Genomic DNA, 18378 nt, shown 5'->3' with positions numbered 1-18378 from the left:
CTACCCGCCCACTGTGGTCTTTCCCTAAGACCATATGCAATGCGTCAACATTGCCTCTTGGGGTGAACTCCTCCGTAGCTTTTTTTTCCTTCCAGCCTATCTGTTCAAATAAAAAGTGACATATATAGCAATTAGTATAAGTACATCAAAGCCAAAGAATACAAAACAAATCAAGAATATACTTAATAATTTCAAAACTCACCACAGCATCAGCAACCTTCTTCGTTCCTGGATCATTAATGGTAAATTTACCACTTGCATCTCGGGAATGAAGCCCACAATACCAATCACGCACCCGATCTCTAGCAGGAGTATTCAAGGATGCGGAGGTAGTCGTAGATGAGGGTGTGGATGAACTTTGATTGGGGTATAAACCCGCATCCACCCACTCTTTTCGGACCTCATCATACGTTTTCTGGCCCAAGCGATGGTAAAACTTCCTTTTGCTTGCAGAATCAGAAGCTTTACCACGGTTTTCCTAATTAATCAATAGAAATCGAATGTCATATATTAGTTTAATGACTGAATCAAAAGAAGTAAATTCAAATTGGTAAACTATAATATAATATGAAATACTTACAACTTCTATGGGAGTTGTTCTTTTGGCAACAAAGGCCTCCCAATCCCTCTTCGATATGTGACCCCATATTTCGTAGGGCATCTTCGAAGGTGATTGCTCTCCACCTTCGTTTCCCGTTTTGACCTTTTTGGTCGTACGGGCACACCTCTTCGTAATCCAGCCAGTTACTAGCTTGGATTTGAAATCTCTGAATCTTTCATTAACAGCTGAAAGAAACACATTCTTCTTGTCCTCATCGCTCTCGATGTGGAATAGATTCTACAAAAAAAATTTATATTTATTACTGTCAATAAAATTAATTTTAAAATGAAACTAAATGAGTAAAAATAGTAAAATTATTTACCACAGTATCATTCCATAGAGAGTTCTTCAAACCCTCTAGAACCTCATTCATGCGTGCAATATGGAAAGCTTGCGGATACATAGACCCACTTGTTTTTCATATTGCCTACGCCATTTTCCACAGGGTTGACCCAATGCATTGTATTCCAAATGCATGGATTCTGTGACTTTGAGGTTTTTCGTAGGACCTCGCCCTTTTCTTTTCTTACTGGTAGTGGGAGCATCAATTGGTAGGGCGTCTTCAGTCTCAAAATCATTGTCAATCGGTGGAGCGTCTTCAGCCATACGCTCGTATCTCACAATTTGGTCCTCTTCGCTGTCATAACTACGATGCTCATTATCCGAGGTCTCAATCTCGAGGACAATTTTGTCTCTGAATAGATGCATTGTATATCAGTACCTGAAAGAGTATGAATAGAAATATATTAGAACATAAGCTAAGTAATATTAAGAATATGACTATGATTTACAATTCTAATACGTTCAACACAATAATATATAACAAATAGTGTTATGTGCAAAGTTTCATGCAAAACAAACCAAGTGCCAAAAAAACTTTAAAAAGCTTTAAATTCATACCTTGTGAATCACTTAATTCAAAATGTATTCCTTTCGTGTGATCTACACGCATATAAACAACATCTACATCATCTACATCATCTGATCCACTGATTTTGGATTGATAAAGGGAGGAGAGTTTTCAAAAGCTTCATATTCTTCCTCATCCTCAACAACACCTATACCAAGGATGCTTCTTTTTCCCAGTACAACAATAGAGCATTTTTTATCAGACGGGTCTACAATGTAGAATACTTGCTTGGCTTGTGTGGCTAGTATGAATGGCTCCTCACTATCACGCAAACGAGCTAACTCTACAAGAGTGAATCCAAAAGGGTCGTCATTTTTTATGCATCGTCGATTATTATCTACCCACTTACATTTGAAAAGACCAATATTGAAAGTAGAGTAGTCAAGCTCCCATATTTCATGTACCCGCCCGTAGTATACCAAGTTAGCATCAACCGGCGCTTGATCCTTCGCACTCGCGTAAAATGTAGATGACGCCAAAATAGAAACCCCACTATTCTGTAGATACGATGACTTCTTGTCTTGACCCTCAGTCAAAAATGTGAAGCCATTGACATCGTAACCCTCATATTTGTTGACATCATCATGAGGACCAAAAGCTAACCACTTAACAATTTCGGATACACCCTTGAGTTCTTCGCATATTACTCGATTATGAAACCAATTAATAAACGTCTTGTTATGCAACTGCATCAATGCCCTATCCCCTTTAGAAGGATGTTTTGCACGCAATATATCAAAATGCTCACTCAAAAAAGGATGAACTTCCGGAATATGATGCAACACATACAAGTGTGCTTGTAGAAGGGTTTCTCGAGGAGGTGTGACCGATTTGGAGCCAATTGTTCCTTTTTCCTCAAGCCTTCCTTCATGTCTAGAGGTGGGAAGTCCAATAGGCTTTGCCATGGCCAAATACTTGGCTATAAAGTTACTAATCTCATCGCTCACAGTGCCTTGAATAATACTCCCCTCAGGTTGTGCTGGATTCCTCACCTTGTTTTGTAAAACACCTATGTGTCTTTCAAAAGGATAACACCACCTTAAAAAAACTGGACCCAAAAGCTTGATCTCATGAACGAGATGGACAATAAGATGAACCATTATGTCAAAGAAAGAAGGTGGAAAATACATCTCAAACTTGCATAAAGTTACAATCACGTCGAGTTGAAGTGCATCAAGTTTAAAGGGATCAAGAACTTTACTACAATTGTGTTGAAGAACGAACATAGCTCGGTAATAGCATATCTCACATGTTTTGGCAGTATTCCACGGATTGCAATTGGTAAGAACACTTGCATCATTACATGGCAATCGTGAGATTTCATGCTTCCCAACTTCAGCTCACCATTTAGGCTCACAAATCTCTTCATGTTGGATGAGTACCCAGACGGAACCTTAATGCCATACAATCACTCAAAAAATGTCCGCTTCTCTGCTTTGGACAATGTGTAGCAAGCTGGAGGCAAATAAACTTTGTCATTACTCATCTTCTTCTTACTGCCACCAACTTCATCAGCTCTTTTCTTACTCACCTTAACATGTGCCCACAACTCCGGACGAAGACCCTTACATTCAAACCAATCTCGCACGGCCCTAACATCCTTTGTCTTACCCGGAATGTTCATGAGAGTCCCGAGTATGGCATCGCATACATTTTTCTCTATATGCATAACGTCAAGACAATGCCTAACCTGTAGATCTCTCCAATATGGAAGCTTCCAAAAGATTGATTCTTTTTTCCATAATCGGTCTTCACCCACTTGCACTTGCCCCGTTTTACCAAATACAGTCTCAACTCCCTTAACCTGTTCATAAACCTCATAACCGGTCAACGGACGACGAGCTACACGGTCCTCAACCTCCCCGTTGAACAACTTCTTCTTCTTACGATATTGGTGGTCTCGTGGAAGGAACTTTCGATAGTGCATGAATACGTGTTTGCACTTAGGAATCCACGTGGATTCCATGTCATCGATACATATTGGGCATGCTTTCTTCCCTTTGTTCTTATACCCCGATAAGTTGCCATATGCTGGAAAATCATTAACGGTGCATAAAGGCATTGCACGCAAGGTGAACTCCTCATAAGCATATGCATCAAACACTGAAACGCCTTCATCCCACATCTTTCTCAAATCCTCAACGAGAGGTGCAAGATACACATCTATGTCATTGCCAGGTTGTTTAGGACCCGAGATAAGAAGCGAAAGCATTATGTACTTACGCTTCATACACAACCAAGGTGGCAAATTATAGATCACTAAAAGTACCGGCCAAGTACTATGTTGAGAACTAAGATTGCCGAATGGGTTCATTCCATCCGTACACAGTCCGAGCCTTAATTTACGAACCTCATCCCCAAAAGTCTTATGCAACCTATCAATACTCTTCCACTCCGGAAAATCAGATGGATGTGTGAGCAAGTGACCTTTCTTCACCCTATCTGCATGCCACCTCAAATTTAACGCATCTTTCTTTATAGAAAACAAGCACTTGAATCTAGGTATTATTGGAAGATACCACAATACCTTACCCGGGGGCCCTTTAGCATCCCGAGCCCCTTTACGCTTGTAGCGCGATAACCCACACCTAGGACACTCTTCTAAGTTCTCGTTTTCATTTCGATACAACACACAATCATTCGGACATGCATGAATCTTCTGGTACTCTAAGCCGAAAGGACATATGAGCTTTTTGGCATAATATGTCGACTTTGGAAGTTCATTTCCCTCAGGAAGCATCTCACCTAACGCTTCTAATAACATTGTGAAATTAGCGTCACTCCAATTGAACTTTGACTTAATGTTGAAAATTGTCAACACTGCTGTTAGTTTGGTGAACTTTGTACATCCAGGGTACAAAGGCTTTTGAAAAGCCTCTGTCAACAAGTCAAAAACACGAGGACGTTTTCCTAACTCATCCTCGACTCCCTCCATCATCTCATCAACACGATCCACATCCTCATCGACATTCTCTTCATCTGTCTCATACCCATCAACATGATCTACTACATCCTCATTGATATCGGCCACATTATTGACGTCCTCAACAACACTTTTCTCTTTGTAAACTCCCTCCTCACCATGCCAAACCCAAACATGATATTAAGGCCTAAACCCACGTCGAAGTATGTGCTCCCTAAGGATATCAACACTATCTACCTTTGATACATTGCCACAACTGACAGATGGGCAATAAAAACCAACTCCCCCCGTCCTAACTTGATGTTCAACCGCAATACTACAAAATTCTAATACGCCATCAATAAATTCCGACGATTCAATGCTTTCATACATCCAAGAACGATCTTTTGTCATCCTAACTAGTGTGATTAATTGATTCAAAACAAAATTAATACACAACTTTTAAACATATATACTTAACGAACTCTAACTAACCACAAAATTAAGTAATAATCATTCATTTAACACTAATTAAACCAAATAATAACACAATGTGTTTTAAACTGTCCAAATGATGTTTATTGTAGTAACCATAATTAATATTTATATAAAAACAATAAAAATCAAATCACATTCATAAACTTGGACAACTAATTAATATTCATATCAACAACTCATTCATTTAACCATAAACAAACCTAATTAAACCTAACTTACAAACTATAAAAAAAATTATGATAAATTTAAAACTTAAAAACCACAACTACATACACAATCATAAATAAAATGAACAAATTACTTGAAAATATAACAAAACATGATATATATGATAAATTTAAAACTTAAAAACAATAACAACATACACAGTCATAAAGTATGACAAATTTAAACCTAATTTACAATCAAAATGAAAAAAATACCTTGAATTGTCGTGGGTTTTGGTGGGTTAGTGTATAACCTATACAATGAAAAAAAAATTAGTATAAAAAAAACTAAGCGCCCTAAACGTACACAATGAAGCTTGAACAATAATGGCCTGGGTTTGAGAACTAATAAGCTTTAAAAAAATTATACCTTGAAGAAGAGCAAGAACTAAGCCCAAATTTTGTGGGTTTTCGTGGGTTTAAGAACAGCAACAACAATGTGTACATCGTAATTTCAAGACGTTGATGATGAAGAAAAGCAATAAAAAGAGCAAGAATGATGATCAAAGAAGAACAAGAACAAAAAGATGATGAAGAAGAAAGATTGAAGATAGTAATCGAACAAATTATGATGAACAAGAAAACCGGCAGTTTCAATATTGAGTGAAGAAGTGCAACAGTCGTATAAACAATATAATGAAAGCAGTTTCGTTTGTTTTATGTTTTAACATTAACATATATGGCGTGTTTTTGAAAATACAATTGTTGCGGGCAAGGCAAAAACCGCAGAAATTATGTGAAGAATAATGTTATTTGCTGCGGGTAGTGAAGAACCGGAGCAATTGAAGAACGTTTTTTGCTGCGGGCGTGAAACAAACTGCAGCAATTGAAGCTGCTCATATGTATTTGCTGTGGTCAAGGCCCAAAAGCGCAACATTTAAGTGTTTATTTTTTTTCTAATTCTTTTTCCTACTTATTGTTGCGTATATATAAAAACCGCAGCAAATGATTAGCAGCAAATACGTTTTTTTCCACTAGTGTTCCATGGACTTTTCTCTTTTTCTTTTGGTGAAGTTTGTGAATTTTCACCTTCTAGATCACCATCTTGAGTAGACTGATCCTCTATTTTCTCTAGAAGCTTTTCCTCGATCTCCTTTGAGTCTGGCAATGATACAGCTTGTGGCGACCACCAAGACGATGCTTCATCAAACACGACATTTCTTGATACATGACACTTATTGTAGATGGATCACAAAATTTCCATCCTTTCCTTTGATCATCATATCCCACAAAGATATATCTGATCGTCTTCTTGTCAAATTTGTTGCGTAGGTTCTCGGGTACGAACACATAGCATACACATCCGAAAACTCGAAAATGGCTCACTACTGGCTTCATCTTCCACAACTTCTCGTACAGTGAGATAAACTCTAGCCTCGCTTGTGGTAGCCTATTTGTCACATGTGTTACTTTTTTTCATACATTCAACCCAAAAACTTGGTGGCACGTTTTTCGCATGCAGCATGCTTCTACATGTCTCTGCTAGTGTCGATTCTTTCTCTCTGCTACTCCATTTTGCTGTGGAGTGTTTAGACAAGTGAGCTGGCGTCGTATTTTGCAATCTTGCAAATACTGATAGAATTCAGCTGATGTATATTCTCTCCCATTGTCTTTTCTTAGGCATTGCACTTTTCTACCAACTTCTTTTTCCATTGCTTTCTTAAACTATTGGAACTTGTTGAATGCTTTTGATTTCTCCTTCATAAATTCTACCCAGGCATATCTAGAATAATCATCTATGAAGGTGATCATACATAGTAGGGCACTTACTAAATGTTGCTTGACCGGCCCAAATACGTCTGAGTGAACAAGTTTTAAAGGTGCTTGAGACTTAAACTTTGAGTCTTCATATGGCAGCTGGTATACTTTATCGAATTGACATCCGGCACAAATTATATCTTCTTTTACATGCAATTCAGGAAGACCCTTGAGCATCGATTTCTTCATCATCACTTTTAGCTTGGTATAGCTCACGTGACCCAAGCGTGCATGCTACAAGTCAGCTATCTCATTCTTCCTTGTCTTGTCTACATATGTTGTTTGAGTAGACATTACATAGATAGATTCCAAACATTGTCCCTCTAATATCGGTGTTGAGTTATCCTCCAAATTTTGGTACACCTTTACATCTCGAGGTCCAAAGAGCACATAGTTTCCTGAGGTAGTCAGTTGTGATACTGACAATAAATTCTTTGTCATACCTGGAACATAGTAGATATTATCCTGCTGAACTTGCTTGTTGTTGAATCGCGGAGTTACAACCGCTTTGCCAAAATGAATAATTGGCAACTCTAAGTTGTTTGTTGTAATAACAACTCGACCACGTTTATACTCGAACATGCTCACAAACTTTTCTTTATCTCTAGTCATGTGATTCGAACAACCAGAGTCGATGATGCAATCATCCTTGTAATTGATCATCTTATCATTTGTTGTGGCAAATGCAATTTCCTTTGGCTCGGTGTTGCAGGTTGACATAACCATCATGTCGAAAGACTGTTCTTCCACATCTAGTTCACATTTTGAACTAGACTCTTCAACGCCATAGGAACCTTGACAATCCCATTCTTTTTCGCTTCGGCTTTCTGGCTCTACCAAAGTTGCAGCATTCCCTTCTACTGACTTAGACCAACATTCTTGAGCATAATGTCCCCTTTTACTACACTTGTAGCACACAACCTCTCGTCGTGTCCGGGTCTTATCTTCATTCTTATTTTCTTGTCGAGCTCGAGCTCCCCCTTGATGGAAGCCTCCTTTTCCTCGTCGTTTTCGAAATCCTCCCGAATTTTGATTTGACTTGCCAGGTAATTGATTACTCGACTGACCAATCTTCTCGCCACTCTTATTTGGTTTTTTGTTTCCAAATAGAGCAGTCTCTTCATCTTTGATAGAACCTTTGGACATTTGACTATCTAGAGCTTTCTGATCAGCTAACACATTTTCAAACTCGATTAGAGTTAGTTGTGTAGCCCAACCTCGGATGGCCATGACAAGACCATTAAGACTCGGCTTCAAGCCGCGCACAATGATTCTTTGCATCTTAGTCTCCGTGATCTGATTCTCTAGATCTAACTTTGTGATTTGCTCACACAAAGTCTTGACTTTAGTGAAATATTGGTTCACCTTCAATTTATTTTGTTGAATCGACATTAGCTCGTTCTCTAGCATCTAGAGTTAAGCATCGTTCTTCTTTGAGAACAACCCTGACAATGTGTACCATGCCACCTTGGGTGTCTTCGCATCCTTGATGCGGTGCAACAACTCGTCTTCAACAATTGTTGCCAACACGTACATCGCCTTTTCGGCTTTAATCTTCCACTTCTTTGACTTTTCTACATCAGGTTGTACTATGGTATCACCACCACCGACTATACCCCAAAGGTCTTAACCCAACAAATAAAATTGCATATGTATGCTTCACGTAGTGTAATTATTATTTTTGAGTTTCTCAATATTACCAGATGTACTCGCAGTATCCGCCATTTGTAACTTAGTTACGCCTTTCACGTAATAAGTAAGTTTGGTCTCTCACCAAAAACTTCACCATCGTATATTGCATACAGATGGAATTTCAATGTGATCACTTGATCACTCGGGTAGTCAAAATTATTTTGACTAATTTTTACCAGTCCCTGACTGATAGTTCACCAAAGTGAGTCTTACAATAGACCGTTTGGCTTTGATACAAATTTTACAGAATTTCGGGTATATTTATGGGGAAGGGATAGAAAAATAATAATGTGGACAGTAAAATTTAGAGTGGTATTGAACAAATAATGTTTAAAGTAATAATAATAGCACTAGAAACATGTAAGGTTACATTATATGCTACTACTATACTGTAGTAGCTCACTCTTATTTTTACAATAACTCACTCGAAAATATTGCTCTCATTTTTGCTTTACCACTCAAGGATGTTGTGGTGGGATGATGAAAATGCAAGTGAAGAGCACCCTATTTATACTACTAGAATTGCTCCAAAATTCAACAAAGGTTGGCAATTAATTAAAGCTTTTACACTTAGCTTAATAGGGAGGGGGTGATAGGAATAGAATTTTACCACCCTTGGTTGTAAATTTTTGACTAATTTATGCATTGATAAAAGAGAAGTGTTGGTGACTTTGTTTAATAAGAACATCCCAACACCTTAACATGTGAAACTTAGATTGCACATTCAGAGGTATAAGGCAAAACATTTACATCTACTCTTGTGAGAGACCGTCACTCAAAGAGACGACCTCAAAACAAGATGTCCACATTATTATTTTCTTTTTAATTTACATTAACTGGACTATTTAGCCCACATATATATAATGTGTCTCTTGAACAGACTATCTCTCACAAGAATTTGTGAAGACTTATGGCTTTCCCTTCCAATAACACAAAAAATTCAGAAAATAAAAAACAAATCTAAGTCAAAGATCATAATGACATTCAGTGTTCTAAAAAATGTGAGAAGAAGATGATGATTTCCCTTCCCATCGAACCTTCAAATCATACTTAATCATAGGATTCCAAGTACCAATTCTAAACAATCTAAGCTTAAATTGGACCCTCAAATTAGTCTTGATTTGAATCTCTTAGCTCCATCATCACTCCATTTCTTATAATTAGCCTAATCTTCATTTCTAAGATTTACAAGATGATTACCTTTAAACACAACAGATCCAAAATCGGTAGTATTCTTCTTGCCTTGGTAGGGAACTGGCGCTTGAACGTTACTAAATCTTTGCGTTTCGTAAATCACTTTTGCCTTAATTTTTTCATAATAAACCCTAATGTTCCTGTTAGGGTTTCTGGTTATGAAATTCACATCAAGATTTTAATTAAGATTATCATTTTGTGTGAAATTGAATGTTGTAAGAGATGCATCTGATGCATAGAATTTGATTTCGAGAGGACGAACTATTAGCCAAAAGATTAATACAACTTGAAAGGAGAGGTATTAACCTCACTCAAGGATCAAAAAATAAGGTTTAATACAACTTGAAGGTTTGTGTTGTGTCATGTGTAGGAATTAAATATGCAAAAATGTGATGAATGACAATAATAAAGAAATAATCAAGTCAAAGATTTAAGGTGGTTCACTAATCTTAGGCTACATTCATCATCTAGCGTATGATTAATATTAAAGGAGAAATACAAACTTGAAAGAATTATAATGGAGAATAAGTGTAAGCGAAGAGAGGAGCTAATTAGGAAGTAATTACATAAGCAAGAAGGGTATCCACCATAATGAGACTTTGGTGCAAGTAATGATGTCCTAAGGCTAGTGTACTTATAGCAAATAATGAGTCTTTAAGTCATACAAAGGGGGCAACAATAAGGGACAACACAACAACACTTGAAACTGACGCACAGAGGAGTCAGAAGGCTCGCTCAACCCTGTGCTTGGGCGAGTAGCCACTCAACACTACAATTTAGAAACCTTTTAGCGACAAAGGGTTTTTGTCACTAATTTCTCACAAGTCATTTTGCGACAAAAAAGAGACAAAACCCTTTGTCGCTAAAAAAAGTTGTCGCTAAACTGATTTCCAGATTTAAAAAAAATTGAATATTTGTCATTATTATTAAATAATAATAATAATTATAACTATTATTATTTAATAATAATAACAAATATTCAATTTTTTTAATTCATAATACTCAAACACTATATATAAACAACAAAAGAAATTAATTTGAAATTTAATGAATAGGTTATTCTTAAATAAAAAATTACATACTTATGAACAAAAAACAATCAAAGAACAAACGAAGAATAAGAACAAACGAACTCAAATATGGACATGAACAAAAAAGAACCTAGATCTGGGCATGAACAAACGAACCCAAATGAAACAAAAAAATAAACGAAAAAAGAAGAATAAAAAGATGAAAAAAATCAAAGAACAAAAAAAATCATGAACAAAAACCCACAAAATCCACATCAAAAATCATAAACAAAAATCATGAACAAAAAACCCACAAAAAAATCATGAACAAGAAACCCACAAAATCCACATAAAAAGTCATGAACAAAAAACCCACAAAATCCAAATCAAAAATCATGAACATAAATCATGAAAAAAAAAAACTCAAAAAAAAAATCAAGAACAAAAACCCCCAAAAATAGACCTAGAAAAAAAAAACTCTGATTGAAGCATGCACATAAGGAACACGAAGAAAATGGAAGAAGAAGCGAGAAAAAAAAAACAAAAATAACATACCCAGAATAAATTTGAAAACTTGTGAAAGATGTGAACAAAATGACAAAATTCCACAAGAACAATTAAAAAAAAGGTTTGAAGAAGTAAAGAGAAGGAGGAGAATAAGTTAGTAAGATGTTAGAGAGAAGTTGAAGAAGAAGATAAATGGTTTGAAGAAAGAATTGGTAGTGAAATGGTTTGAAGAATGAATTTGAAAAGATTTGAATTGGAGTCCTAAATTTAATTGCCAGATAAGAAATCTTAATAACAAAACGCTTTATCGCTAAAATGAATTTCAAAAGTGCTACAGTTCTTAATGACAAAAATAGTAACAAGATTTTTCTTAGTGACAAATTAGGCGACAAACTATTTTGTAGCTAGTTGGTGACAAAGGCTTTTTGTCACCATTTTTGCCACTAAAAATCTTTCCTTGGAATATGATTTTATCTCCAAATTTAATTGTTTTTGTAGTGCAAGCGGATGGGCAGTAGTATCTGTTGCACTTCTTTCCTCTTTCATGCTTACCCACGGTCTTCTATGCTTCTTACACTTGCATTCAGACCTGAATATTTGATTCCTAGCCTTCACATGTCAAAGATACGTTACCAATAGTTCCAAGTACTATTGATTCCTATTCAACCAATCACTAAAGTGGTACATTATCCTCTTCTATCTTGCACTAACTAAAATAATTAATTTTTTTAATCATGTTTTGATTACTTGGTGAACATAAGTCACCAGTAATCCTAACACAACTAAACCCACAATAACAAGATTGTGCAGAGAAAGGTGCAAATGTAGCTCATTATACTGTTACATAGAAAATCAAAGAGACAACAGCCGCAGCCTTCACCACCACGCCGTCTAGGTTGGTTGTATGAGCGAGGTTGGGGCGGAATTGAAGGGTCATTGTAGTCTTAGCTTATGATGAAGCAGCTAAGGTTATGTATGGCCCTTCTACCATTCTCAACTTTCCTATTCCAGAAGAAGATGATTGTAATTCTTACATTTTAGGTCTTGATCGACTCTGACTAAAATACTCAAGTATTTGAAAAACAAGAGAAACAACAACTTAAATCATGCATGAATTTATGGTTTCATAAGACCCAAGAATGGATGAGAACCCAATTGGAGGTCCTAATTTTGGGTTGAAGCAAGAAGAACAACATAATTATGGGTTTGTGGGTGATCCTACATTATTTTACAGTGACTTATTGGTGCTCTTTGGTGGAGGAAAGATGGTGGTGAAGATGTTGGAGTGGTGCTCTTGGATTGAAAATAAATGACAAGTTTGAGGTGGTGCTCTTGGGTGGAGTTAATATGGTGGTGAAGTGTTGGGGTGATGCTCTTGGGTGGAGAGAGAAAATAAATCGTAGGTTTGATGTGGAGGTATGATGGTCTGGCGGAGTTAAGATGGTGCTCTTGGGTGAAGAGAGAAAATAGATAACAAGTTTGGAATAGAGGAAGGATGGTGCGGTGGAGGTGTTGGGGTGGAGGGTGGTGAAGCGATAAAGTGATGGATAGGGATGGTCATGGGTCCAGGATCCTGTTGGATCCGCTCCGGACCCGCCCCTTTTTAAGGGTTTGGGTCTTAATTTTTGAGACCCATCGGATACGAGTTGGATCTAGATCCAAAAAATATTTGACAGGTCCGGGTCCGAGTCCTAAGGTGAAGACCCGAACCCGGACCCGAACCCTAAACTTTTAAATTTTATATTATAAATTTTTGATTTCTAAATTCTAATATTAATTTTTTTATTATTAATATATAATGCCTTGAATATTAATTGCCTAATTTGCCTTCTCATTAATCTCAATCCAGTAATTATTTTATAATGTTATTGAATATAAACCATGTATCTCATTTAGTCTTTTATATTTGATTTTTAATTATGTATTTAGACAAGTGTTTTTACGTTTTAGTAATTATTTTGTATTTGAATTTTATGGATTCGAACAAGTGTTTGTAATACGATTATAAGTTGCTTAATAAAATACAAAAAGACTCGCAAAAGGTTCACTTTTGACAAATCAAAAAGGCTTTGTATAAGACCCATTAAGGACCCTAGAACCGTCAGATCCGTTGGGTCTGGGTCGGAAAATTTTGGACCCTTAGGGTCCGGATCCGGGTCTGGATCCATAAAAAATAAAAGGGTCCAGGTCCGGGTCTGGCCAGATCCGCTCCAAACCCGCCCCATGACCATCCCTGGTGGTGGAGATTAGGAAAGAGTGATTAATTAGGGTTTGTGAGTGATTAACTTAGATTATTGAATTTAAGTGAAAGTCAAAGTTAATTAAATTCGATCAAAAGTCACCAAGCAGATCATTCAATAAATTGGTTTGAATTCGCAAAGTTTTCTACTTTGGTGGCTATAATACGAAAAAAAAAAAATCTTTACTGATGTAATTCACAAAATCACCAAAAGTCAAAATTATAATTTAGAAATTATTCTTAATAAATTATACTCCTTAAAATATGGAATTAGTTAGCCCCTAATAAGTACATGTCTGTGTTAAAAAAAGATATTCATCCTGTGAAACAACCAATTTTTTTGAAACTCAATTTTCTGTTTTTATTAAAGAATAATTTGTGAATTACAATCTTAAAGTTTAACATTTTTGTAAATTACAACCTCAATGTTTTATTTATTTATTTTTGGTTAAGTGATTGAAGTTCTGTGTTTTTTGCTTGAACCTATAAACTTTAATACTTTGGTGGTTGTAATTCAAAAAAAAAACATTAAAGCTATAATTTGCAAAACTGCTAAATTTTAAGGGTGTAATTTGATTCTATATAAAAAATTAAAACTTTCAAAACAAGTTAGACGAAAAGCAAGTATTATTCTCACAAGAAAGGTTTTAAATTCAATTCTGAATCAACTCTTTAGTACACCTTAACATATCAACCTTCTAATCTGAAAAATAATAATAACTGATTAAAAAATGTTTATTTTTTTGGTGATTATTATATATTAAAGCATGTCTTATCGATTAAAACTAACAGTCTGGGCATTAAATTTGGAAAATATATTGAACTCAAAATTACCTCTCGTGCTTCCAAAAAAAGATAATCAAAGATAATTGTTGATCATTGTTGCACTTATTTATATAATTTTGAAAAACGATTTAGCGCTAGCTAGTAAAATGTCAAATCATATCATGCAATTCCTGAAATATTTTAAGTGTCATTCTCTAAGGAGACATAATAAATAAAAAAATATAGTTGAATGAGAAATAACTACATCGGATATTCATTAATTTTTATATAGTAACAATATAATTTAAAATGATAAATGAATAAATTGAAACATATAACAATAATTAAGAAAATAAAAGCAGTCAAAATTTAACTTAATCTTTTGTATCAAGATGGAAAATAAAATCAAAAGATTATATACATAAATATTTTAACTTAATTGAATCTAATTTTTGATAGAATATAATAATATAAAGATTATCACAAGTTCATATTATTTAATTATTATATAATACATGAATAATAAATTAAGTAATCAAAATGACAAGTGAATTAATATATGGAAATCAATCATAAACTCAAAAAATTATAAAAATCAATCACAAAATTTATACTCATTTGATATAAGAAAGATAAAATAAAACCAGCAATTGTTATATAGTGTAATAAAAAAAATCTAAAGTATTAATTTAATATATTACATCTATTTTTCTATGTAATTTAATTTAAAAATGAGATTAATATTTTGATGCCAAGTATAAATTATTTTAAAACACATTTTTTTAAGAGAAATACACATTTTTTTAGATAAATGAATGAAAATTAAACTGAATTAATTTCATCAAATGAATTTATATGGAACGTTTAAAGATAAGTGTTTGATTAATAACTATTTATAATCATTTATCATTTAATATTTATGTTTTAATAAACTTGACTTATTTATATATTACACGTGTAGTTAAATAAAAATATATAATTGAAAACTTAAGTTTTATGCACTAATTAATTATATAAACTCATGTTGTTCAAAGCTTCTAATATAATTATTCAAAAAGATAGGATTTAGACATTACTATATTGTTTAAATATATTAATTTGGTAATATAAAATGTTTATTAATGACTTTGCGATAATTTTTTCACGTCATTTACACTGTAATACATTAAAGATTAGCATAATTACCAACTGTTTAATTGAATTTATATAAATCAAAACATTAATATAATTTTCTACTATTGTATGGGCAAATATACTAGTTCATATAATTGATCATACAACTCCACAAGCAATCTTCAATCATATAAAATCAAATTTTATTGTTTTGTGCATAAGAAAATTTGATTACTAATCTATGAACAATAACTCATTTAGAAAATCATAAAGGGACAGATATGGCCTATGTATGATAAGCCTCGTCATTACGATAAAGAAGCTAAAACTGTAAACTAAAGAGAAAACAACCTAAATAATTTTTTATAAAGTTTAATATAATTTCAAAATAATAAAAAAATTAGAAAACCAAATATCTGGTTATGTTATGCTAATACTCCGACCCAAATCCAAATCTAATTTTAAAAATGGATATTTAACCATAATTATCCATTTTTCAAAAAATGAATATTTTTTGTCCACCGTCATCGAATATGGATCGAACCCACGATCTTCACTTGTGAAAAGTAATATTTACTCCAACTGAAACAAAATTACACGATTTTGAGTATAAGAGGCTTAAAAGACTTGAAGCTTAACAAGCAGAGCAAGAGATTTCCGATTATGTTTTCTAACTTCACGGAGTAGAAATTCACAACTAATAGCAATGACATCCATCACACAATCATACGACATTGGATTTATATTATCATTCTTTTCGAGCTTCTTAAAAACATTCATTTGTATTTCTAAAAAATCAAGCTCTTTATTTAATTTAAAATCAAGGGTTGAATTATTTTTGATATTGCGATGATCTTCGTAAGATAAATGCACACTAAAATAATTGTCGATTATTCCATCTTCTTTGGAGTTGGCTGTATTACAAGGCTTGGCTGCCCAAGATTGTGCTACAATTTCACCTTCTTCGTTTGACACAAGTTTCAATCACGTTTAGGCCGTCGATCATTATCTTATTAAAATCCTGATCATTCATACTTTTGCCCTTCATCATCGTCAAAGGATAAAAGCTAAATGGGATGAGAGAGCAAAACTAATCAAGGTTTATGTTTTTTTTTTTTTTTTTGGAAATTAAAGATTTTTGTTTGTAAGTCTGTATTTATAGATTTTTTCATGGGCTTATGGATTTCCTTGACTTTTTTTTATATTTAAAAATAGTAAATTTTTCATGGGCTTATGGATTTTCTTAATTATATCTTACCGAAGTACACTCCAACAAATTAGGCTAATCCTTCTGAAAATAGTAACAGCGCATATACTAATTCAAATCTCAACCAAAAATTCGACAAGGTAGTTAATTAAAAGTTCATTCCGTAACATAAGATTTATATTGACTTCTTATGAGTAAGTGGATTGGTTAAAGTTGTTATGCAAATAATAAATTTAGAGACTAAGGTTTAAAGTGTCCAGCTTTTGTTATTGAGAATTACACAAAAATTTGGACGAGATCCTCGATTTTGGCTGACCCAATTTGCGTGTGTGACAATATTTTAATTTTCAAGGCATTTATTAATTTTGACTTTAAATGTATTAATTTTGAAAATTGATACCTTTAAGATCAAAATTGAAAACAACTGGTCTTGGACGAGATGACCTCATAATGAGACCATCAATTTGGGCCAGGACAATTCGTGTGTGTAACAAAATGGACATTTTTTTTATTTTCTGGGCATTTTTCAATTTTAATCTTAAAGGTATCAATTTTCAAATTGATACTTTGAGGTCAAAATTAATAAATGCCCAGAAAATTGAAAATGTTGTTACATGCGCGAATTGGGCCTTCCCAAATTGACGGTCTCATAATGAGACCGTCTTGTCCAAGTTTTTGTGAATTAAAAAATGTCCAAAAAATAAAAAATAATGTCCAGGTTATTACACGCGCGAATTGAACCAGCCCAAATTGACGGTCACATTTTAAGGTCATTTCGTCCAAGACGAGCTCCAAGAATTTTAGACAAAACTTTTATTTTGTAGAATGATCCAAAAACTTTCAGTGGCTTTGCATCGTGATTGGCTCCAACGACAACCAACATCTACTTTTTTAAAGTGACATATAATGTTTGCCAATATAGGTCATTGAAAAACTAACTATTTCTAAATGCAATAGGCAAACTAAATAAATAAACCTTTTTATGGAGTGTTGATTTTGAAGTTTAAAAGGTGTTTAGAAAAAAAATAGAGATAAACTTATATATTATAATTATCATTATCATTATAAATGTAAATATGTCATTGATTAATAAAATAACTAATCATAAAATGCAAATTTATAAGTATCTACTCCATCAATCAAAATTTTCAGATATCAGGAGTCTTTCTAACTTTGGGCCCTAAACAAATATCTACTTTACTTAAAGTCAGAAACGACCTTGTTTGTAGTGATGACTGGTAGCGTTTGCACACACTAAGCTCTGCCTAAGTGTCATTAAATAGAATTAAAATAATGGGATGAAATTTCGAATTTGGGCATATCTAAGCCCAATAACTAGTTGGACAATTCATATGTTATTAATCATACATCTTTTGGAGGTAACTTTGCAATTATTATCATTAAAGGTAAATTTTGAAATGCAAATGTGCTAAATTAAATAGGGCTTTAATCATAAGACATTTAAATCATTTTGATTAGTTTAGTTATTTAATATATAGACTTAACTGCTTGTCCAATTTTACCACATCATCAAATATACATCACCTCTGCAAAAGAATGCCATTATTTATGAAATAAGAACAAAGAAATACCACTGTTAATTATTTTGAGCTTCATCTCATCTTCATACATGTGCCCTAAACTAAAACTAATTAGATCATTCTTCACAAAAATTAGATTATTTTATTAATTAAAAAGTATATGACATATTTATTAAGATTAATAATGAACAGATTCATATCGGGTTGGATTTGTTTATTAATCCTTAGCTCTTTC

At 33.8% G+C, this 18378-nt stretch overlaps 1 pseudogene; it reads right to left on the bottom strand.

Moving 5' to 3' along the window:
* Nucleotides 1–9559: 9559 nt before the first annotated feature.
* LOC130805502 (NDR1/HIN1-like protein 3) lies at nucleotides 9560–12390 on the bottom strand (annotated as a pseudogene).
* Nucleotides 12391–18378: the final 5988 nt, after the last annotated feature.

The sequence above is a fragment of the Amaranthus tricolor genome, chromosome 2 (assembly GCF_026212465.1).
Source record: "Amaranthus tricolor cultivar Red isolate AtriRed21 chromosome 2, ASM2621246v1, whole genome shotgun sequence".
In the NCBI taxonomy this organism is placed as follows: domain Eukaryota; kingdom Viridiplantae; phylum Streptophyta; class Magnoliopsida; order Caryophyllales; family Amaranthaceae; genus Amaranthus; species Amaranthus tricolor.
Note: the sequence above shows the minus strand (reverse complement) of the source record. Positions and strands in the feature narration are given on the sequence as shown.